Source organism: Crinia signifera, chromosome 4 (assembly GCF_055691185.1).
Source record: "Crinia signifera chromosome 4, ASM5569118v1, whole genome shotgun sequence".
Taxonomy (NCBI): domain Eukaryota; kingdom Metazoa; phylum Chordata; class Amphibia; order Anura; family Myobatrachidae; genus Crinia; species Crinia signifera.
Window position 1 is genome coordinate 229,274,702 of NC_139220.1, and position 24,550 is coordinate 229,299,251.

Sequence of the window (24,550 nt, forward strand, 5' to 3'; positions counted from 1 at the left end):
AATGGGTTTTTCACAAGCATGCAGGAGTTGTCTGTTTATACAAGATGCTTTCTGTAGCATAGTAGCTTCATATAGAGGCCAGGGGTAAATTTAGTTGGAAGGATGCCCCTAGGTACAACAGTAACAGCCACCCCTATACCTATTTCTTTATATTTTCATTCACTAGTTATATAGCCCTCATTTGATGATAGCTGATTTAATAGAATAACAAAGGAGCAACTAAATATGACTTTTGTTTTATTTTTTTAATTAAGTAGAAAAGCTTACAGGCACATTTACACTGGATTCAAGACGGCATGTGATATAGTGCAGTGGAAATGTTTTGCAGGTTCTAGTACATTTTGGGCTGACAGTACCAATACAAGCATTCTAGTGTGCTGCCCCCAAACAGGACGTTCGCACGGCAAGCGGGACAGATGGGAGATATGCTAATAATTTGTAAGCTCCTCAGAGCAGGGCCCTCTTCCCTCCTGTTGTCAAAGCCCTCTTCTCTCCATATATCACTTACAGCTCTCCCATACTCAAACGCTCAATGACCATCTTTGCCCGCTTACTCATCTCCATGTTTGGCCACCAGCCCCTATAGTATATAATAATAATAATAATAATAATAATAATAATAATAATAATAATAATAATAATAATAATAATAATAATAATAATGTGATCAGGCCAGAATTAGGCCTGTGGTGCACAATTGACAAACAGCACCAAAAGGGTTAAGAGCTGCACAAATAAACTGGAGATAAAGAAGATAAAGCAGACAACTTTTCTGTGAAATCACCTTATTTTTATGAGGTAAATGATTTATCTGATGCAGCAAATGTCTGCATATATGTAGTCATAAAACTAGTGTATTCAGTTTTCCTATCATATATTTTGTATTAAATGTTCTATTGCTTAGATTTAGTGTAAATTACCCTTTCTATTAATGTCACCAAAATTTGCATCAACATTATTTTGTGGTCAAAAAATGTCTTTGTGTTACACTATAAGGTTACTGAATATTTTATTTATTAGCATCTGTGCTAATTTCCTTTTCATTATCGCTGTTTGATTTTCTGTCAACCATTCTGGTTCTATTCTCCTCCACACAGCTTGAGCTTCAGAAAGATGAAGCTTTTTACATACCACATCGAGAGAGGACGGCGAGGATCACGGTGAAGTTTGCCGGAACGCGAGGATCCCCTTAAACAGCGAAGTTTGCAGCAAATGCAGTGAGTCTGCTGCACTTTGTGGTGAGCACTGCCGTTTTGATGGCCAACTCGCCGTTTCAACCTCACCTAATGGAAACTGAGAGGAGGAAATGGCGAGTGAAGTGGAGGGAGTTGAATCCTCTGACGGCGAGCTATCGGTACTGCCAGAGCATTGAATATCCCAAAAAGGTGCAAATTATCCACACCTGAGCACACCTAGTTGATGCAGCAATGTGTGTGCACAGGCGTACGCATCATGGCATAAATTAGAGAATCTACATCTGTAAGAATTCTGGGCATTTTAGTTATTTAAAAATAATGGCATTTAGCAAGGTAGACTATTTGGTGTCAACCTTTTGACAAATGACCTAGACTGTAAGCTGTCCGGATACTATTCTAGGATGCATAAGCAGCTTCTGCTGATTAAAATTGTTTGTAGCATGTCAATATTCTGTGGGTGCCCAAAGCTTGTTAGACTTACAGTATAGTGTGATTTTAAATGTAAAAACAGACATATCCACATACTGTACACCAAACCTCCTTTCATATTTACTAGTCCTTCCAGTAGTGTCATGCAATGGCTAGGTAGCCCTGCAATATTTTTCCGTTTAATGCATCTTCTTCACAAAACACTAAAGACATGATGTATGGGAGTGGTATAGCTCATAGACAATGTCAGTAGGTTAACAGAAAAAGGTTTTTATCCACAAGGTCGATTTTGACAAAAGGTTGACACAAGCAAAAGTTTAACATGGAAAAGGCCAACACGTGAAACAGTCAACATAAGTTTTTCACATTTTTTGGAGTCAATGTCGACACTTAAGCACATGGATCCCAGAATAGTGTGCCACACTGCCTTGCATGACTCATTTTGCTCACCAGGCATTGGGCCAGGTGCCTCACTCTGCTATTGCTGTGTTCTGCACACTTTACCATTTCCAGTTAGAGTCACATGGGTGGAAGAATATGACTCATGTCTACATTTTCATGTTTCAACCTTTTGGTTGTGTCGACCTTTTATTAATTTTAACCCTTTGTATGTCGACTATTTGGTGTCAACCTTTTGACAAATGACCTAGACTGTAAGCTGTCCGGATACTATTCTAGGATGCATAAGCAGCTTCTGCTGATTAAAATTGTTTGTAGCATGTCAATATTCTGTGGGTGCCCAAAGCTTTATCCTGGAAAATACTGTAATGTTTAATTTATTATACAGTCACATTAGCGATCCATAATGAAGGCATTGTGCGATGACAGGTGTGACTATTTACACCCAATCACGAGTAGCCACTACCATAATGGATGCGCACGTACATATGCATCCCAGAAAATATGATAAATTATATAATTTCTCTGCTATATACTGTATAATTATTTTTAGTAAGCCACTCAATGTCAGTGTATTTTATTTGTAATTCCTCTCTAGTCAGCAGTCCAGTTGATTCTGAGCTCTAGTAGACTGGCACTTTTGCCAGAATTTATTTTGCATGCACTGGTCACCATCTCCGGGAAAATGATGCGGGAACCATATTGCTCTGTGATTTGTGTAGAGCTTCTACTGCCAAAGTGGGACTCTGTAGAGGTAAGTGAAAAAAAAAATGAGTATGTACCACACACTATGCACCCATTATAGATATGACATTGTTTGGAGTTATGTGACTTTGGGCGAGATGTACTAAGCCTTGAAAAGTGATAAAATGGAGAGTGATAAACCACCAACCAATCAGCTCCTATCTCTCATTTTTCGAACAAAGTCTGTGACATGGCAGAAAGGCGCCGATTGGCTTGTGGTTTATCACTCTCCATTTTATCACTTTTGAAGCTCAGTGCATCTGGCCCTGAATGAGAAACATTCTCAGCATTTATTTAATTCTTTTCACATTCTTTAATGTTAGTAACCAGTTCAGCACTGATCATCACTACAGGAGTAGGAGGGAGAAGTAACTGCTAATCAATAAACAGTTTACATTATCACAACTTCCTATTCATTGCAAAGGCTGCATTAATAAGATTCCTGCAAAACAGTCATAGCCAGAGCAGTTAATGATGTTAAGGGAGGAGTGTAGGGAAGAAGGGAGGAAGATGGAGAAGATATTGTTATTTCTGGCACATTCACATCAAAATGAGACTCTGAGAAAGATGTTTCTCATACTTTACCTATTACTGTGGAAGGTTGAAAATATTTAGATAAACCATTTTTGAGATTGACTATTTTAATGAAACCAGAGCACATACTGTTCATATTTGGAACATCATATTAATTACAATATTATACAATTTAATTCCTCTTCACAATGCTGTTGCGGTAGAAATATGTTAGTTTTTTAAATGTTCTGAAAAAGAGAGCAAGCACATTCTTTAAAATAAATATTTTTGTACCCGCATTTGAATACAAGAGGATTTGTGTGAATGTTCAGACTTATTTTTTTTTACATTTGAAGTATGTTAATCTTGATAGCCTATTCAGTGTGGAAATACCGTTCATGGTTCTCTCTTGTTGTAACCTGTAAAAGTTTTCAAAGAGTCAGAATTTATGACGCTCCAAATTTTCATTACTCTTTAAAATTTGCATATAGATGTCCCTTATCTGTTGTGACAATAAATTAAAAAAAGAATAGACACAGCTATTTAAACAGCTTCCCTGCCAGGTCTTCTTTTTGTTCTCCCAATACAGCCCGGTAAATTTATGTTTAAGTATCCCAGACTTAAGGCTAGAGAACTTTCTGTTCAGAACTGTGGGAACGCTACATGGGGATAAGGCCTTTATTAAATGTCTAAAGAAGTTGGGGCAAGCACACAAGAGAGGTCAGACTCGACCAAATGAGAACCAAGCTGAGTGTATTCTTCTGACCTTTTAAAATTCAGTCTATGTTCAGATTGTAAAGGGCATCTTAAATTGAAATTGAAAGCATATCTGCCAACCATCACTGGAGGGTGATATCTATGATCATGGACTTGTAATTTCAGTGCTAGCTTTCAAGTAATATTAGGATTATTTCACTAGTAAGAAAAGCCAATTGTCTAGTTATGTATAGTGTTTTATTGATATAATTATGCATTTGGAAACAATAATATGACTTATATTTTATGGGGTTTAATTTGTATTCACACCCAATATTTTTGCAAATTAACAACTCTATTTATGACAAAAATCTTCAGGGAAATGTCATTTACATTAATGGTATTTTTCCTAAATGTGGCATGATCTTCTTTATGAGTAGGGTAAAAATTACCTGTATCCTATTTAATGTTTCAATGATACAGGCTAAACTTAAAAATGCAGCATTTTTAGGATTAATTTAAATATACAGTATATACTACCCCTTATACTGAGTATCCTGTGGTGGCTCAAGAGATGGGGATACAGCACAGTCCAAAATTCAAATAGCGGAGTTTCACCAACTGCCACCAACGCTGTCAAATGTCACTGGCTGTCACTGGCAATGATCGGCAGGCTTTGAGGTTGCCTTTGGTGTGACTCCCCTATTTCAATTTTGGACTGTGCTGCAGCCCCACCTCTGCAGCTGCTATTGATAGTTATTTTGTGGAGCCTAGCACAATAACTTCAGGTGGAACTATGAATGATTAATTATGACAATTTTAATAATAAATAAAGGATCAAAATGTTGTGTTTTTGAATAATCAGTTATTTGCTTGAATGTATACATGGTGCATAGATAATGTCACTGGTTTATATATATTGTCTTGACTATTGTGTGCATTTGTGTACCTTTGGTTCTTGCAAAGCGTTAACATTTGAAAATGCTTTATAAAATTTGTTGCAATTGTAATTGTTTTGATATTATCATTACTATATTAATTATGACTACTGTATACTGTATGTCTGGTATAAGCAGCAGTAAACATTGGGAATTGTTTTTTAATATTGGCATCATCTGGGAAATCTAATAGTGCAGAGATTGCTGGTTGAGCGGTATGCTGGCCCATCTCTATTTTTTTAAATTAATTAATTAATTAATTTATTTTTATTATTATTTACGAGGCAAAAACCAAGCCTTGTAAATGATTGTTGCTTAAAAATACAGTTGGGTGTAGTCAAGTAGTACACACTGTTATTTTGGATATTACTACATTTCCACACATGAGTCTGTATTTTACCAGAGGTGCACTTTCTAATCTTTTACTCCTGGTTTCTTAACTATTTAATGACTTATTACAATTTATCACGTTTGATAAAACAGGCAAAACTATGTTTTAAAACATATTTCATGCATTTCACTGTATCGTACATAATTAATTTCTTATGCTAAATTGATTAGCACAGTATTATTGCACCAAACGGAGATACCAAGAAAAATTAGAAAAATTAGGTAAGAGATGTAGGGTACAATGTAGTTGAAGAGGACCTTATCATTAGGGGTGAGAAGCTCATTTTGTTGAGATCACACAGAAGTTTCACCTTAAATCACAATAACTTAATCCAATGCCTACAATGGCGTGCACAAACTGCTGACTGTTGTGCACTTCATGGCTCCTGGTAGGGGAGGATGGTAGGGAACTCCCAAGCCATCCTTTCGTGCAACTTGGGCCAAGTACTTGCCACAATCAAGACCCTCTCCAACACCTATAGTATATCTTCATTCCTAGCTAGGAGTCACATTGTCATGATGTCAGATTAGCTCATTATACTGTAGGATTGCAGACATTCCAAATGTCCTGGGACCTATAGACTGCATGTACATTGATCTAGAACCATCTAGGGCAAGAGCACATATGTTCTTAAATCACTGCCACACCTATTCCACCAATGTGCAAACTAAAGATTTATGAGTATTGTGGTCAGCTATCCTGGCTCATGCCATGATACCGTCATCATCAATCAGTTATCCTTGTTTGCCAAGTTTGAGGCAGGACGAATGCCAAAGAGATTGCTGATTAGTAAGAACACATTCCTCTGGTTACTTCCTGGCTACACACCTGCAACTGTTGTCATAAGCTACATTTTTCAAAAAACTTTTTAACATTACAGAGGACTCGGGGTATTGCTTCTGACTCCATTGTCACTTCCTGGAAGTTCTGTAGAACACAATGACAATTGTTTTCTGTATCTGACCCCAGTATATAAAGAAAGCCACAACCCCCCCCCCCCCTCTCCCTAAAAAACACACACTATAATATGCAGGTTTTGTGGATCAAATGGAATCACTATATTGTATGTTGGACTATTTATACCAAACATGTAACTTAATACACACATTTCTCAATACTGTGTTTCAACCTTATCTGTCAATTTTTGTCCTACGCTACTACTACTCCACTGTGCAACGTTCTTATTCTACTTCAGACATGTCAGTACAAGATTGTGTAATCAAAGGCGCTTAAAAAAAACAACACATTTAACTAAAAGATAACATGCTAAGGACGGGGGAGGGATGTTTGGTGTCTGCACATGCACATTTACATTTATGTGCAGATGCCTAGTGCAAGTGGGCACAGCGAACTGCCTGTTTGCCATCTCGTTTCCACGGTGATGGCCTGCGCCAATGGGAATGCACAGTGGATCGCCTTGCGATGGGAGCAGGTGGCATTTGATGGACTCATAAGGCTGCGAAACATTCAGCTTTGCGAGTCAACCAGAATAAAGTCCTAAGCACATGGAGGTGTGTGTTGGCCTTTCAGGTGTAGCTTCTCCCAAAAGCGGTGGAGGTTATCTGGCAGATGGACCTTACATAAACGAAGCATATTGAAACAAACATATACTGTTGTTTTGGAATAATTACTACAGCACAATCCTGAAAATGTATAAACGTACCATCGGCAATCTTTATGCCATAACACTTTAATAACTTATCTAAACTTATCTAACTTAACACTACAAATAAAGAGACAGACACAAGTGCTGGCGTTTCAAATAATGAATGTCAAATTTATTAATTGACAACTATATATATATATTAATCTATAGAAGAGGGTGGCGGCCCTAAAGAACGGTCATAGAGAAAAGAGGGGTAAGATGACATCACACCATTCACACATCATTGTTGTTCAACTCTCCCACGCTACCCACTCGGGCAAGTGGTGCATCCCACCCCTGTCCAAGGGGCATGGGCTACAAGCTTATCATTGATGGGAGAGCGCACCCCACTATCCTCATAACACTTCATTTGAACAAGGACCGTTCTTTACCGCCGCCAAGAAAGGATAGAAAAATAGGGAGGGAGGGTGGGGAAAATCGGACCAGAGTGCAGATCACCTGACTCTCTGGCTATTCCTACACAGGAAACTCCTCCCTATTCCCTAATTGGCTATAGCCCCAGCATCATAGCCTAAACACAAACCACAACCAAAGTGCAGGCATCTCAGACTCCTTCGGTAGTTTATGTTACCTCCAGCTTATTCAGCCATCGGTTTTCTTAAACGTACCATCGGCAATCTTTATGCCATAACACTTTAATAACTTATCTAAACTTATCTAACTTAACACTACAAATAAAGAGACAGACACAAGTGCTGGCGTTTCAAATAATGAATGTCAAATTTATTAATTGACAACTATATATATATTAATCTATAGAAGAGGGTGGCGGCCCTAAAGAACGGTCATAGAGAAAAGAGGGGTAAGATGACATCACACCATTCACACATCATTGGTGTTCAACTCTCCCACGCTACCCACTCGGGCAAGTGGTGCATCCCACCCCTGTCCAAGGGGCATGGGCTACAAGCATATCATTGACGGGAGAGCGCACCCCACTATCCTCATAACACTTCATTTGAACAAGGACCGTTCTTTACCGCCACAAGCCAAGCCTTAGGCTGCAGCACCGCCACCCTAAACGCTCAGCACTTACTAAACAACAACACATCAACTAAAACCTCTAAACAAATTGTCCAGGAATATGGCCAATCCCTCAGGACTCAGATGGACACCGTCCGGCCTATACAGGGAACCCCGCTTATAGGTGATGGAGTCATGCCTGATGACCCCCCCCCTATTAGCCAACAGGTATCGCTGCACCGCAGCATTGACCTTCCTCCGTGCGCTATCCAAGCGGGGCCCTGACCTAGCATTCCTCCAGACTCGCCTAGGAATCATTGAGGACCAAATCAGTTGGCAGCAAGGGAGCGCCTGAGCCACAATGTGCAGGTCTCTGATGATAATCGACCGCAGTTCTAAGGCGGTGCATTGGCCTAGATCGTTTCCGCCCAGGTGCAAGATTAGCACCTCAGGGACTCCAAAGTCCCGCACCGACCTTAGCAACAGACCCTGTAGCGCTCCCCAGCGCATGCCTCGCACACCCAACCATCGCACTTTCTGAGCTTTCACTCGCATACTGTCATTCAAACTGCCACATGCCATCGATGCCCAATGGACAAAAGAGTGTCCCATCACCCACACCATCTTGGAGTCCCTGCGACCTGAAAGATGTAAACAGGTTAGGACACATGCCATCAAAATCACACCTCACTTGACAGACCAACCACACTGGAGAGGCAAAGATAAAGTAAACCGTAACCGACCAGACCTTGAGGCATACTGCACAGAAAACCCCCGGAGTAAACTAACCAGGACGCCATGTCAAATTGGAATTAAGCCGAATTGTGCCCCCGGGGGAAAGTGGACCACCTCAAGACTCCCGCTAAAGTGAGACGAGTACTTATGCGTCCAGTCGGTTACAGTCTTGCAGATGGAGAGACAGGCCAGGCCGAATGTATCTGCGGAACGCTGCCGAGCGCCATCGACCCAGAGACTGTATCTCTGCGTCGGATTGACCCCCAGCAGCAGCAGATGTGGCCGCCCCGATCCGAAAGGAGTGTGTGCCAAACTCCCGCGGATCCAGGCCAAGAGATCCCAGGGCACGTCGCAAAACATGGCAGAACTGGTATTTCGTCAATGAAGAGCCGTCTGCATGCATTAACCATGCCCCGGGGCGGTCAGGACGCAGCAGGGCGTAGGCGCTTGCCATCGCCACTGGGCAAATCCCTTCCACCGGGCACGGTTGCAATGACAGCCATTGGCCTCTCCCAGTCTGATCCGTCTTGGAACGTCTTACCCGGCACCAAACCAAATCGCCCTGTATCAATACATCCTCTAACAACAGAGGAGAAGGTCGATGCCTCGATGGGGCTACCAGCTCGCCGACCCTGAAAGCTCCATGGAATGCCATGGCATATGCCAAGCGAAACAGTCGGACCTCATACTCAGAGTGACATACATCCAAAACCGCACCCAATAAGGGAGGCAGCAGGGACACGTCAATGGGCCTTCTGCTATCTGGAGCCACAGGGGAAGCGCGCCGCCAGCCCCTCAGGGCCCGAGACACAAGAAAAGACCGACCGGGGTCCGATCTCCCATACAGCGATGAGAAGAACGACACGCCGGCCAACAGCCGTCTCACGGCTGACACAGTCCGCCCTCCGGAGTACAAACTCCACACAAACGCCAGCATGGCGTCGCCAGGGGCCTTACCTTGTTGTGACGCGGACATTCTGAATTGTTCCCATTCCAGCCAGCCAGCTTGGTAACAACGCAGCGTCCTGGGAGCAATAGCCCGCATGGCTAGTTCCTCCATGCCGGCCTGATGACCTGCCAAACATAAGGAGGACACGGCTCACCAACCAAATCTGCTCCCGGAGCTAGGGACCGAAACCTAGCCCAGTCACGCCTGGACAGGGCGTCGGCCACCGAGTTGTCCACCCCGGGAACGTGCCTGGCCACAAAATGCAGGTTAAGCCGCAGACATACCAATACAAGGCGAGAGAGCAAGCGCACAACAGGCAGAGAAGAAGAGCTCTGTCTGTTGATGGCCTGCACCACCCCCAGGTTATCACACCAGAAGGTGAGGCAGGCATCACGTAGGTGGTCGCCCCACAGTTCCAGGGCCACCACAATAGGGAACAGCTCTAGCAGAAGCATGTTCCTGGTGAGCCCTTCCAGCGCCCATTCCTCCGGCCAGGTCTCAGCGCACCAAGAGCCGTGCAGGAAGGCTCCAAAGCCGATTCCCCCCGCCGCATCGGTGTATAGCTGCAAGTCCCCGCTGTACCGCGGAGGGCTAGGCCACAGCAACACACCGTTGAAGTCGCGGAGGAAAACTTCCCAAACTCTAAGATCCCGTTTGAGTTCCGCATTCAGGCGGACGAAGAATTGGGGCCTATTTGGACCTGCCATGGCCAGTTCCAGTTTCCGACAGAAAACCCTCCCCATGGGGATAACCCGGCAGGAGAAGTGAAACAGGCCCAGCAGGGACTGTAGCTGGCGTACCCGGAGTTTGCCGGAGGCCAGGGACTGGGAGATCGCCCCTTGCAGCCGTGCAAGCTTATCAAGGGGCAACCTGCAGCACCCGGCCCGTGTGTCAATCTCGATGCCCAAGAATGAAAGGCACTCAGTCGGCCCCTCTGTCTTGTCCGCCGCGACTGGGACTCCGAAATGTAAGAACAGCTGCTGCATTGCGTTCAGGAGAGCCCCGCAACGCGGGGAATCAGCCGGGCCTACACACAGGAAGTCGTCCAGATAATGGGCGACCCCCGGCTCGCCCGTATACTCCGTGACGCACCAATGCAGGAAGCTGCTAAAACACTCGAAATATGCGCAGGACACGGAGCAGCCCATAGGCAAGCAACGGTCTACATAATAGCCTGAAGGCAGCCTAAACCCCATGAACCTAAAGGAGTCCGAGTGCAGGGGCAGCAGTCGGAATGCCGACTCGATGTCAACCTTGCCTAGCAGGGCCCGCCCCCCGAAGCCGCGCACAATAGCCAGAGCCTCCTCAAAGGATTGGTACCGTACGTGACACAACTCCATAGGAATTGCATCATTCACGGACAATCCAGGTGGGTGGGACAGATGCTGTATCAAACGAAACTTGCCTGTCTCTTTCTTGGGGACCACTCCAATAGGTGACAGCACCAAACCCTGAACCGGAGGTTCAGGAAATGGCCCCACCATCCTGCCCAAGTTTACCTCCTTCTCGACCTTCTCCAGGACGATTTGAGGCATGTTCATTGCTGACTTCAGGTTTCTCGGAGACCCGGACGCCACCTCCCCTTGAATGGGGAGGAGGAATCCTTGCGAGAAACCCGCAGCCAGAAACCGCGCTTCCTCCCGGAGGGTATAACGCCCCAGCCAACTGGCTAGGCGGTCGCCCCTCACTGGAGACGGGGCCTTACTGAGGAGGAGCAGGGGCTGGGTTGGCCCCGGCATTTTGCCTGGGCGCCCCCCCAGCCTGCTTGCCACGCGTGCACTCCTTAACCGGGTGTCCTCCCCAGCACTTTGAGCATTGGTGCCGAAACTTACAGCGGGAACCCGCTGCGCATCCTGCCCCGTTGTAAGCAAAACATCTGCCCGCCGACTGCCCCCCTCCAGAGCCCCCACGAAAGGACGAGGGGGCCCTGCGTGGGGCTGACGCAGGTGTAGGGGCCGCCGGAGCCGGGGTGGCGGAGGTCGAAACCGACGGTTTCTTACCCATCCACACCTCGACATCCTTAGCACCAAGGGCCATGATCTCACAACCCGACTGCTTCCGTCGGAATTGCTCGTCATAAGCCCGCCAGACGTTCTCGCCGTCGTCCATATACATGGCGTGCATCATATGGATGTATCTAATAACATTCATATGCTCCTGGGGTCTGGTCTCCAAGTAGCATGCAGCAAACATGAACAGCCCCACTTGCCATCTCTGATACGTGCAGTAGGCCGCCTCGCCAATCCCCCCTTTACGCTTCGCCTCGCGATAGTCCTTCTCATCTTGCGCAGTCATGGTAAAGAAGCTGACGTATCTGCCCTCCCTTATCATATCCCTTACGCTGCGCCTGAGGCCTCTTAGTACTGCCGTATTCTCGCAGTGGACCACCTGCCCCCTAGGAAACAACGGGGAGCCCGAGTCGCCACTGGAGGACTGCGAGCGCCTCCGGTGTCTCCTAGAGCGTCTGCGCCTGTGCCTGGATCTGCGTCCCCCCTCCTCGCCGGAGGTCACCGACTCTGACCCCGAGGAGGAGGATGTACGGGAATACCTGCGCCCGCGCTTCTTGCGTGCTCTGGCTGACCCACCTGACACAGCCCCCGCTGTATCCGCACCTGCTGTTCCGGAAGGACCAGCCACCTCTGACGGCCCGGCAATGGCCCCTTCTGCCTGGTGCTGCGACGGTGTCGGCACGACTCCGTCCCTTGGCGGTGTGGAAGCCATCCTCGTGAAAGGCGTGCCCAGAGCTGCCAGCACGTGCGCCGCAGGGTCCCGGTTAGAAAGAACAGAAGGGAGGACAGCAGTAGATTGATTCCCAGGCCCAGACTGTACAGGTTGCTGACCCGCCCGCGGCGTCAGCATCGCTACCAGCTGCCGCACCACCGCCATATCCACCTCTGTGGAGGGTGCTTGCGCAACTCCAGGGGACACTGACTCTGCAGCCGTGGCTGAAATAGCCTGTGAGAGCCTGACGCGCTGGGATAGCAAGCGCGCCCTAGAGAGCCACCCGCTCCTTGCCCTCCTTAAGGGAGTCATGGGGGACCCCGTGGAGGGGTGGCCCTGCGTGGGCAAAGTAGGCTGGGCTGGCTGGGCAGAAGAATCCCTGGGCTGTGTCCCAGAACCCGCAGCTCGCGTCCGGCGGCCATCTTGGACAGGCGCGGATGCACCTGTGCCTGCTGCTGCGGGACCCTGGGACCGCGTGCGCCTGCCCCGCTGACTACCTCCGCCGGGGGTGCCTCCGCTACCCCGGGCGGGAGCGCTACTCGCTCTGTTAGCTTGCGGCCTCAGCCGATGACGCGGACCTCGCGCCCCGCCGCAGTGTACCCGCTCTCGCCGCCGCTCTGCCTCCCCGCCCGGCCCGCGTGACGCTGGCCGTTGGGGGAGCAGAGGGGGCACCGGGCTGTGCAAAACGGGAGGGAGGGTGGATGTTTCTCCGCGGGCGCGGCATGGCTAGGCCGGGCAGCAGCAGCGCTACACTATCTGGCCCAAATCCCCCAAGGAGCAGCCGGAATGAAAGAGAGAGAGAGATAGGTGCAAATGAAATGAGAGAGAAGTAGGTTTTGACAGCAGAGGAATAAGTAGCGATGAAAGAGGAATAAGTACAGGAGAGAGTCTGAAACCAACCTGCTCCTTGGAAAATCGGACCAGAGTGCAGATCACCTGACTCTCTGGCTATTCCTACACAGGAAACTCCTCCCTATTCCCTAATTGGCTATAGCCGCAGCATCATAGCCTAAACACAAACCACAACCAAAGTGCAGGCATCTCAGACTCCTTCGGTAGTTTATGTTACCTCCAGCTTATTCAGCCATCGGTTTTCTCTTACAGTACCAGGCTGACAGTTCAGCTGCTTTTGGGGTCTGCGGGATGTGTTCTTTCCCACTTTCCCCTTTGATGGGATATTCCAAATTTAACTTTGAACATGCCTAATGTTCATTATTATCATTATTTTGCAGATGGCAACAGAGTTGCAATGCATTTACTAATGTGTCCGAAAATAAAAACAATAAAAACCAACAGGCCTTTACATTGACAGTAAGATGGCTTGAAAATGATTGCATGGACATTTATATTTGGTAACATATTTAATATATATAATCAACACATCCCTGCAAGCATACAGAGAAGACCAGCACCAGTCCTTTTGACTTTTCAGAATATATACACATAGAGAGAGAGAGAGAGAGAGAGAGAGAGAGAGAGAGAGAGAGAGAGAGAGAGAAAACTGCATCACCAGGGTTTCTTTAGAAAATTATTTGATAGCATAAGCTATATGCTATAGCATAAGGGCACTGTACTGTGTGCCATAAAGATGTTTCACTGCCACTAGGGCATTTTTCTCAAGGCATACAGGCTCAAATACAACAGACAAGAAGTGCTAACAATCCCGTTACATATGGGTACAGGCTTTATAGGTTTACCTGTCTTCACACTGCCCGGCAGCCAGGTGTGGTGCGTATCTGACTTCTGCTCCAGGCACCGTCTCGATTCACTGGTGTCACCTCCAGTTGACCCATTGCCATGGCAACCCACCACTTTTTTTAGTAATGCCCCGGCCTATAATGAAAACATAGCAGAGTCAAAACCAAACATGCCTGTCATAAATACCACATAAGGCTAGCTAAACAATGCAGATGTCATACATGGACATACAGTAATACCCAAATAAGCTATACCATTGCGACCACATATGTGTATCTCGAAAGACTGCAGAACAATTGGTGGTCACAATAATAAACCAAGAAATAGAAAAAGGGGTACATGTGACTATATAAATATAATTGTAATACTTATATACATGTGACTATATAAATATAATTATAATACACTCCAGTTAAGTCTCTCATTAAGCCCCAATGGATGCATGGTCTGCAAACGATGCATCCACTTACTTTCCAATAATAATTTATCACGATCACCCCCTCTAGATAATGGGGGTACATGATCAATTAGGATAAACCTGAAGTCCTAAAGCTTATGTTTTGCCTCCATAAAGTGGCGAGAGACTGGTTGATCCGATTTTCCTGTACGTATGGCCAAGTTAATACCCGAGCGGGGCAGTTCCATCCGATCACATATACATTGTTCATTTTAATTTTGCCCCTAAAAGCATTATCAAAAATTTAATTCCGTAAAAACGCCACAGTATCCATTTAACTTGCATTTAAACCATTACAGCAACATCAAAATGCCAATATATTATTTTTATGATGAATACATGGATAAAAGAGCAAGACAAGACATTAACTAACATTAATTATTCCATTCAGACCGTCAAAGAACACAGTGACATTTGGAAAATCATCCACCTACACATATCCAAACTCACTGACAAATCAGCTTCACAAAGTTTCCAACAGTGACAAGAAAATTTGCTTCATGATTAATTCCAGGTCTAATATTAGCAGATCTTTGGTTGCATTCTGGTCCACTAGACTATGTCATTCTATTACATTTCCCATGCAACTTACTGATGAGCGGTTTATGAGCATAAGGCATATCTTCATTTTGCAAGTTCAAAAATACTGCCAAAGAACATTTCACAGTCCTTCACTTTTATCATATTAAACTTTGTTCTTAAAAATGTACTTACTATGTTTTATGGAGATTTTAATAGCTTCTAAAGAATAGATATATAGAATTATATTTTTATATAAAGTTCAGTCAGATGAAAGAAACATGCCATGTTTAACAGATTTACTCTGTACATTATTGTTTGACTTTGTTTTGGCTCTGTTAGGACTCTGTAGGAGGTCAACAGACCTGCTCCCTGACTCTGTTGCCCCAACCTGGAATACGTGCAGAGCTAGGCTTCACCTGTACCCGTCCCGGCTGTAAGGGCGAATTAGTTCCGCCCAGACTCCGTTACAGGCAGGTCTTACAATGGGACAACGTATTCGTGGAGGCAGACCTGAAGCAAAAGGATATCTAACTAACCCCCGGAATGTGCAGGTTTAGGACCCCTAAGGCAAAACAGACTATAACACAGGGACTGAACTGACATACTGGACATAAGGCAGAGAAGTACAAAGGCAACAATGCCAGAAGGTGATACCGGATTAAATGACTGTGGCCAAGTTGTCCTATGTGGACTGCAGCTCCCAAAAAGACAGACAAGGCTTGGACGGCTGTAGTGACACGGCTTTGCATGGCAGGGACACCAGGCTGCAGCTCCACAACCAAATGACAGGACTATGGCACAACTCTGCAGGAAAGGTCTACACAGGCTGCAGGACAGGAATCAACACTGTACAGACAGGATCTCTCAGGATTGTGAACCAGGAACAAGACTGAAACCAGACTCTATAGCCAGCACCCCAGTGTGAACACAAGCCACACTTGAGCAGCCTGACAGAACACCCAAGCTACAGGTCTAATTGAAGCAGCTGTGCTGCAGAGGCTGCAATCCCACAGATACAAGAACAAGTGAATAAAGCAAAACCCGGAAGGCTAAATCCGGAGAGAAAATAAAAATACATAACCAAATATCAAAACAGGATTGAGCCACTCTGTGGCTCATAACAGTACCCCCCCCCCCCTCCCCTTGAAGAGGGGTCAAGGGACCCCAATATCCAGACTATGACAAACACAAAAACATCAAACACTGGATACTGGATACTGGTAAAAATCAACAACATGAACAAGCTAAGGCTTGTAACAGTGCCCCCCGCCTTGAAGGTGGCCATAGGACACTACAAAACAAGAAAATTTACTACAAACAGGACTGGACAGAAGTCAGCGACGTTTTAATCTTTCTTTTCTTCTTGCCCTGTGACTGCTTGGAAACCTAAGGAGAATCCCTCTGTTTGAAACAACCGTCCTCAAAAAATACAGGGACAGCAACAAGTGGTTTTTCATTAAATTCAGACTCCAAATCAGTATCGGAATCTGAGTATAATCCATAAAACACTTCATTCTTACTGTGAGCAGAATATTTAGGAGTCTTCTTATCCCTATAGGCTTGAGAGCTCTTAAGAGATCTGTTTGATATAGTCTGATCTCTCCTAGACTGGACAGGAACAGAGGATTGCGAGGCAGGAATAATTTCAGCATGTAAGACAGGTGACTTAGAAGATGGAGAATTCCTGTAAGGAGATAGGAATGCACAACCAGCAGTAATGGCCATAAGGTCATATTTTTGTACTGACTCTCCTAAATATGATGGAGTCTCTGCAGAAAAGATGGCCGGTTTAGAGGTATTTGAACTCATTTCATTGGGACTCCCCAAGGAAACTCCGGTCAGAGACGACGCTAGGCCACGCCCCAATGCATTTCATCATCGACTTCGCAGCTCTCTGACGAAGTCGATGACGAAACGCGTTGGGACGTGGCCTAGCGTTGTCTCTGACCGGAATTACCTTGGGGAGTGTATCGACGCCGCTTCTGTCAGGTGTGAAGGCATCTATAGTGTAACCACTCCAAGATCTTGCTGTCGGGACAGCACACTTATGTGATTCTTCTGCGGTGTTAGTACCGCATTGTCCGGTACGTGATTCTCGCTGTCTGTACCCTGTTGTACCTGTAATAGACTTTTTTTAAACAGATTCATGCACTATAAAGCGCTCGCTCTCCTTATTTCTAATATATATATATATATATATATATATATATATATATATAATTAAGTAGATTGTGTTTCTATGCTATTCTTAGGGTCAGTTATGTATTAAAGTGCAGGATCTGCTTCTGTTTGTACACATATTTTATGATTGGCAGCCACCAGCATAGGTTTTGTCCATAAAAATAATTTGAATTGGTCCTGGACCACCAACCCCTGGTACCCCTGCAAGTGTCCAGAGGCACCCCAGGGAGCCACGGCACACAGTTTGGAACCACTGTGCTAAACAGTAAAATAGAAACTAATGTACAACTAGTAAAATGTTCAAATGTACAACTAGTAAAGGCATGAGAGATGGCAGCTTTTGTACATCCATAAGTGACCTTTACTGTCTGTTTGTAAATGAGTGGTTGTAGCCACTAATACAAAAGATCTTCTACAAGAGCAGTGTTACAAACAGGACTGTTTATTGATTGATTAAAGTCGGTGAGTAATAACGTGAGACAGTTTTTTCACAGAAATATGTCACCTCCAGCAGCAGGCAGTGAGCAATTGATTAATTCTCTGATTACCGGAGCTGCTGTGACATTCCAGTAATGGCATAATGCACATAATCCTCCCCTACAATATCTCAAAATATTGTATTTGAATTTATTTCTACCTTAAAGACCACATTAACAAATAAACACAAATCTATTACAGTCTGATACCACTACCCAGGTTTTAAAGAATATACAGTAAAGAAGACTTGGGCAGGTCTGCTTTGCTGTACTGTACATATAATTAATTATGTATTTGCAATACATTGTGCAAGTATTTCTGTGTCAGCTTTTGTTTTCATTGAATAAATTATTGTACTTTTTGCTGTCTTAAAGTCTAGAATGTATGATGCTTATTTTTCTCGACAAATGTGACAGCTTGTCCCTCTGTTTTGTTCTACCTCAGTGTTTGTGACATACTTCCTCTCTGCCCCTGCCCCTCCTGTTCTCCTCAGCAGAACTGTCCATTGGTTGCTGTGGCGTCTTACCAGTCACTGCAAACCATTATCCATCAACCAATGGTGACAGGACAAAATTGAGAAACATGTATCCCATGGACCTGCAAAAGTTTCTGTGATCAGCACACAATGCTGCATTGTTAAAATAAACTTCACTGATGGAAAATAGTACTGAGATATAAATGTTTGCTATACTAAATGCTATATCATAGCTTCCAACTGTCCCGATTTTCATGAGACCGTCCCTTTTTTGGAATGATCTCACATTCTGCCCAGGGCCACCAGTGTCCCATGGTGGAAGGGGCAGTTACGAGCCCCCCCCCCCCCCCCCCCCTGCCCGAGAGCCGCAGGGAATACACTCTGTGCGCATGCGCACAGCATCTGTTCAGAGACAGCGACTGAGGAGCCGCAAATGTGTTGACACTTGCAACTCCTCCCAAAGAAAGAAGGAATCCCTGGTGACATTATCCAATCCTCCATCAGGGATTCCCTCATTCTTGGGGAGGAGTTACAAGTGTGTCAACAAACTTGCGGCTCCTCTGTCCACCTGGATATGGGAAATATTGGTTTCTTTATACCCTGAATGCTACATGGAATGAAGATGACACCATCTACACCAGAATGATGAGTATGATTTTTTTTCACAGGTACCCTATGGATTCTACTGGAGAAGAGGACAGGCCTAAGTTGGACCCTCTAGGTAAGTATGTATGTATTAAATTAATACTTTATTCAGTGTGTGTGATTTATTTAGGTATTGGTTGTGTTGTGGAACTACAAGAACCAGCAGGCCCATTAATGCCCTGCATGCAAGGACTTTCAGTTCTCCAAGTCCGTGCATGTGGAGGAGGCTTGCTAGTCCTTGAAGTTCCATAACAACCCAATACTTTTTTATTTTGTTACATTTTTGACTGCCATCAGATCAAATTCTCTTTCACCACCAGTAACTGCCTGTTACTGATTCTTATGGAGGGTCTGCATGTGACAGCAGACCCTCCATGACCACTTTCATCAGGTACAAAATATACTCCTTGACTTCCCTCTAAATTATGATTGCCATCGTATCACCTGTGTAAAGGTGACAGCAATAATAAACTAAGTGGGAAGCCCAGGAGAATAATATTTTTGTACCTAAAGTAGGGTCATATTGGAGGTTCTACTCTGTCTAATGGTGTGTACACACAGTGTGATTTTGGCTATTGATTTTGATTTATATTCAAATCGATAGCTAGTTAGATCAATTCGCACTGTGTTAAGCTGTGCCACGATTGCCCGCACAAGCAGCACAGTGTATTTGTACTATCTCATAACAAGGGCCATGCTGCTGAATGCAGCATGCCCCCCCCCCCTCCATGCACCGCCCCTTTCTCCCTGCCAGCCAATACCTGCACCCTGTTACTTTCCATCATCTATGTATGTGACAACCCTGTTTATACGTCTCTAAAGTTTGTGAATGCCTACCCTACTGCCTCTCCATAAAAATGGATGTGCTAGAGACTATTGTGTATACTCAGGAACATGTCGCCTGTATGGTGTTCTCTGTGATTTCTGCAGTGCTGGACTCTGAAAAGGTAAAATGTATGGGTGTAGAGTGTGCAGTGCAGGCCCTTCTAGACCAAGGGGCCCATGTGCACAACATATCTTGCATCTATAATAGATAGGCCCTTGTTTCTAGCCCCTCCATGTGCAATAGTCAGTGGGCCAGATGTATCAAGCTTCAAAAAGTGATAAAATGGAGAGTGATAAACAACCAGCCAATCAGCTCCTATGTTACAGGTTTGAAAAATGATTGGCTGATTATTTATCACTCTCCATTTTATCACTATTGAAGCTTGACTTTTTCCTTTCCTCTACACATATGTGGATCATTAGGTAGACAGTAATTAGGTTGATAGTCAATAGGTAGACCACTAGTGGTCGACAGGCAATAGGTCTACACATAAAAAGGGTGACATGGTCTAGGTCGACATTGACAAAAAGGTGGACATGAGTTTTTAACTTTTTGGGGGTGTCTGCGTTGAAATCTGCTTGTATGCTTACGTTATAATAAGCAGGTATCAACCCTTAAATGTTTCTTTTTCCTCCTCTCTATGCATCTCCAGCATATCGGAATGATCTATATAGGTGTAAAACGTCCCCTCACATGGCTCGCTGCGCTTACCATGCTTCGGACATGGTTGGCCATTTGGATCGTGAGGTGAAAACAAGTCGGTTTACAAAAAAAATCATGAATCACTCATTTCGACCTTTTTTCACATATCGGACATTAACATGCCGACATTTTGCACGTGTCGACCAAATGCCTGCCAACCAATCGACCAGATACCCTCTACATATGCTTATTCTCTCCATCTCACAAGTGTCCATTTTTTATTGACTTTTTCATTTTAAACTTTATTATCACACAATGAATCATCTACTGCAAGATTAGAGCATTTCTGCTAAGTAAAACAATGCAGAAAAGATTAGCCTCACTGCTAATCTTTATATTCAAATTTGTCCTATCGGTTAAGATACATATTTTAATGTCCAGTTTCTATTTTCTATTACAGAGCAGCATATATTTATTTTTCTAAAGTTTAATTCCATAATTTCACCTTTTATTTCATGCTATACCAACAATTCTCTGTTGGATGCATATACAGTATGTAGGGAAGGAGCCAGTGTGGTGTGGGTCTTCCTATCCTTTTTCACAAAGATTATGAGCCATATTCAATGCAGCCAGTGAGGGGGTTAAATGGCAGGGATCGCCGAAAACAAGCGACCCTCGACGTATAACCCCCGCACTGGCCGCTCACCCTATTCAGTGTTCCGGGGGAACCCTCGCTGTCAGATTACAGTGAGGATTCCCCCAAACAGCAACGCTCGCGGCTAATGCAGGGAGCCTGCTGCATTTAGCCGCGAGCCTGTCACAGCTTGCAAAAGTCATTGAATTATACCCCAATGAGGCTATTGTAGGGATGACACAGTGTACAATATTTCTCAGTATTATAATAGAGACTAAATCTAGATTATCTACCTATTTAACTTATTTATGCTCTCAGGTCACACATTCATTTTAAGTTCATTAGCTGTGTCTTATTTTACACAGAGGTAATTATGCTTTTATCAAGGAGCTGAATCATTGCAGCGTCCGTCTCAATGGACACAATGCAGCAACACTCATACTGTAACACCGTAGTTAATAGCTGTCGCTTATGCAATTAATACCACTAAATAGTCAGTTCAATATGTATATTAGTAAAGTTATGCTTATAGAGTAACTGAATCACTTATTTTCTTTCGACAAATTGCGGTTTCATTGTTGCGCCATATTGGTTTATTGCCAATTGGAAAAAATATAAGCTTTTACTACTAGTTGTAGGAATAGTTATATATATATATATATATATATATATATATATATATATATATATATATATACATACATACATACATACACACACACATACACTGTATAAATCATTGGTACTGTTTTTTAATATACTGTTTATTTTAATATTTAATGTTTTTTTTTTTAAGTTCACTCTACATGCAAGACTGGGACAACATAGGGGGGAGGTTTAAAATATTCAAATAGTAATTTTCATTTGAACCCTTTGTGAGAATCTGTTTGTGCAAGTAAGAATTTTGACACACACACACACACACAGTACATATGGATGGGTGATAGTAACATGCAATAAATAAAGCCTTTATTTTATTCCTCTGCTGTCACCTCACCTCTTTTTATTCCTCTGCTGTCAGCCTATTGCAGTGGTTCCCAAACTGTGTGCCGTGGCACCCTGGGGTGCCTCAGGAAACTTGCAGGGGTGCCTTGGGTTGGTGGTGCAGGACCGATTCAAATTATTTATGGTAATTTTAATAGATAAACCAGTAATTGAGGCTGTCAATAATAACATATGTGGACAAACAGAAGTGAATCCTGTCCATCACCACATAACAGAACCTAATAGTGACATATAAACTCAGTTTACTTAATTTGATATTTTTAAAATTAATTTTTAACAAAACAACTATTGGCCGTGGGGCGCCATGAAAAAGCTCCTGATACCCCAGGGCGCCGTGATTCCAAAAAGTTTGTGAACCACTGGCCTATTGGGTAATCACGCACTGTATGTCTCACATGCAAAAATGCTCCTCATAAATGATGCATCAAAGTAGGGCTTCAAATTACTCGTTGCCAGGTGTTTCAGTGCAAATTATGCAGCATTCGGCATCTTCTCTTGGTGGCGTCAGCATTCCCAGCACTTCCAGGTAATGCTATACAATACACACAATGGAGTAATTATACATTTTGCAACCCCCTATGGAATCATGGTGTCACTTACACATAATGCCCCCACTAGTACCACTTCCACACAAAATGCCCCCTGTAGTACCACTTATAAATATATTACACACCTAATGCCAATACTAGTGACACTTACATGGTCATTGCCAGAGAGTTGCATGATCGTTGTCAAGGGGGGTTACATGCTCCTTGACAGGGGGCTGCAGCAAAACAGTGTGAAAGCACTCACAGAATCAGCACTTTTGGGTAGCGCTGGGTGCACTGCAGTCCCCTGACAGATGCTAGAGGTGTAGGAAGACCTAAAGCATCTGTCTCCTTTAAGTTGGTAGCCATTTTGGAGGGGTTCAGGGTTTAAGTCTGCATGCAGAGACTCTGAGGGGTAGATTTATTAAGCTTGTGAAGTGTTAAACTGTCTGATTTTTATCACCGGCCAATCAGCTCCTACCTGTGAAGTTACAGGCTTGTTTTGAAAAATAACAGGTAGGAGCTGATTGGCCAGTGATAAAAACCAGACAGATTATCACTTCACCGAGCTTAATAAATCTACCCCATCTCTGCTGCGCCACTTACACAGCCAGTGTCTGTCATCTCTGTCTCCCTGCACAGCAGAGAGGAGGCCAAAGGCACATCCCCTCTCTTATCATCGGCTCCACCAGAGCCACCCTCCCTATGCCCCTGCATTGATGCAACTCCTTTCAAATACGCAACAAATTATTTAAAAACTTTTTTCTATGTTTAGGACAGTAATTTGCAGTTCACCCAAATTCAATGAAAATTCTTCTAAAACAAATATAAATACATAAAAATCTTGACAATTTCACAGTTAAATGAAATTAACTGTAAATTAACTGTAAATTATTAAATGAAGGTTTTTTTCTCTAACATTTATTTTACATAATATAAACTAAAGGAAACATTCTAAGTAATAATAAACATGATAACATTATATGCCTCTAACATATTATGTTTACAGCAGAATCATGTGGCTGATATTCTGTAATGAATCCGGAAGAGCACAGTTGTGCTTATCTTGTAATAGAAGGCTGCATCTTTTAACAGATGTATGTGTGCTCAAATACTGCATACTGTAGTATTAGACTGGCAGACGGCTCCACATCTCAAACCTGTCTCCTGTCATACATATTCTCAATTACCTTTACAGCACATCAGAGGAGCTTGAAACGAATCATAATTATCCTTCTCAAGTGCAGACACGAAAGTAATAATTTAAATGGTATGATTCTCCGTTGTAGAATAAAGATGTTGTGCTTACAACAATCATGGCTCCCAACAAGTGAGTGACAGGTTATAATAATTAGGTTTCAGATGTGCACTGCAATTTAAACACCCTTGTGACAAACGTACCATTAGAAGGAAGGCAGAAACTTTGCATTATCAGAAATAAAACATTGCTGCAGTAATACAATATTACAAACTGTGCAAAATATGCTTTCACGTATTTATCTGTTCAATAAAATCTTTATATCTTTGTTCATTTACACTGTTGCTTTAGTTATATACGAATAAAAAGGTAAAAAACATCCAAGGTATAACTTTTTTTTTAATAAGCCGTGTAAAATTGTATTTATCTTGAATTGGTTTTACAGGATATGAAATGGATCATTTGAGTCTTAATGACTAGTGCGTGTAGTGTTGTTGTAACACTACTCCTCTTTAGTATTTTACTATGGCGTTTTTATGGCTGCAGCAATAGGAGTCAGAGCTGGGTTTAGCATGAGGCGTACTAGGCCCTTTCCTAAGAGTGAAGGTTACTGAGGTACAGCTATTTGAGTATGGAGAATACTGTATAGAATTTTATTTTATTTCTTCAAACACAATTTAAGCCAAGAGACATTTTATGGGCAGAACTATAGATGTTGGTATAGATACCAGTCTACACAGTAAATAACTTAACCAGGCTTGCAGGTTTATTAACTGGTTATATACAGATTGCAGAGAAACACAGATTCAGCTAGGAATATATGGGGTTAATACAGGTGGTGTGTGGTGTAGTGTAGCAGTGCACACATCGGTGTGGCAGTGGCCCATATAATATGCACTTCTGTAGTGACACCAGGCCTCTAA

General features: G+C 43.7%; 1 long non-coding RNA gene across 2 annotated transcripts; it reads right to left on the bottom strand.

Moving 5' to 3' along the window:
- Window positions 1-223: 223 nt before the first annotated feature.
- Window positions 224-16,698, bottom strand: LOC146072541 (uncharacterized). Of its 2 annotated transcripts, none has more exons than XR_014473174.1 (3): window positions 16,538-16,698; window positions 14,038-14,173; window positions 224-2,770 (listed from the first exon to the last, which is right to left on the bottom strand). It is a non-coding gene; the product is annotated as an uncharacterized LOC146072541 (long non-coding RNA). The 2 variants fall into 2 exon arrangements; XR_014473173.1 differs by lacking the exon at window positions 16,538-16,698 and adding an exon at window positions 15,672-15,902.
- Between the last annotated feature and the right edge of the window lie 7,852 nt (window positions 16,699-24,550).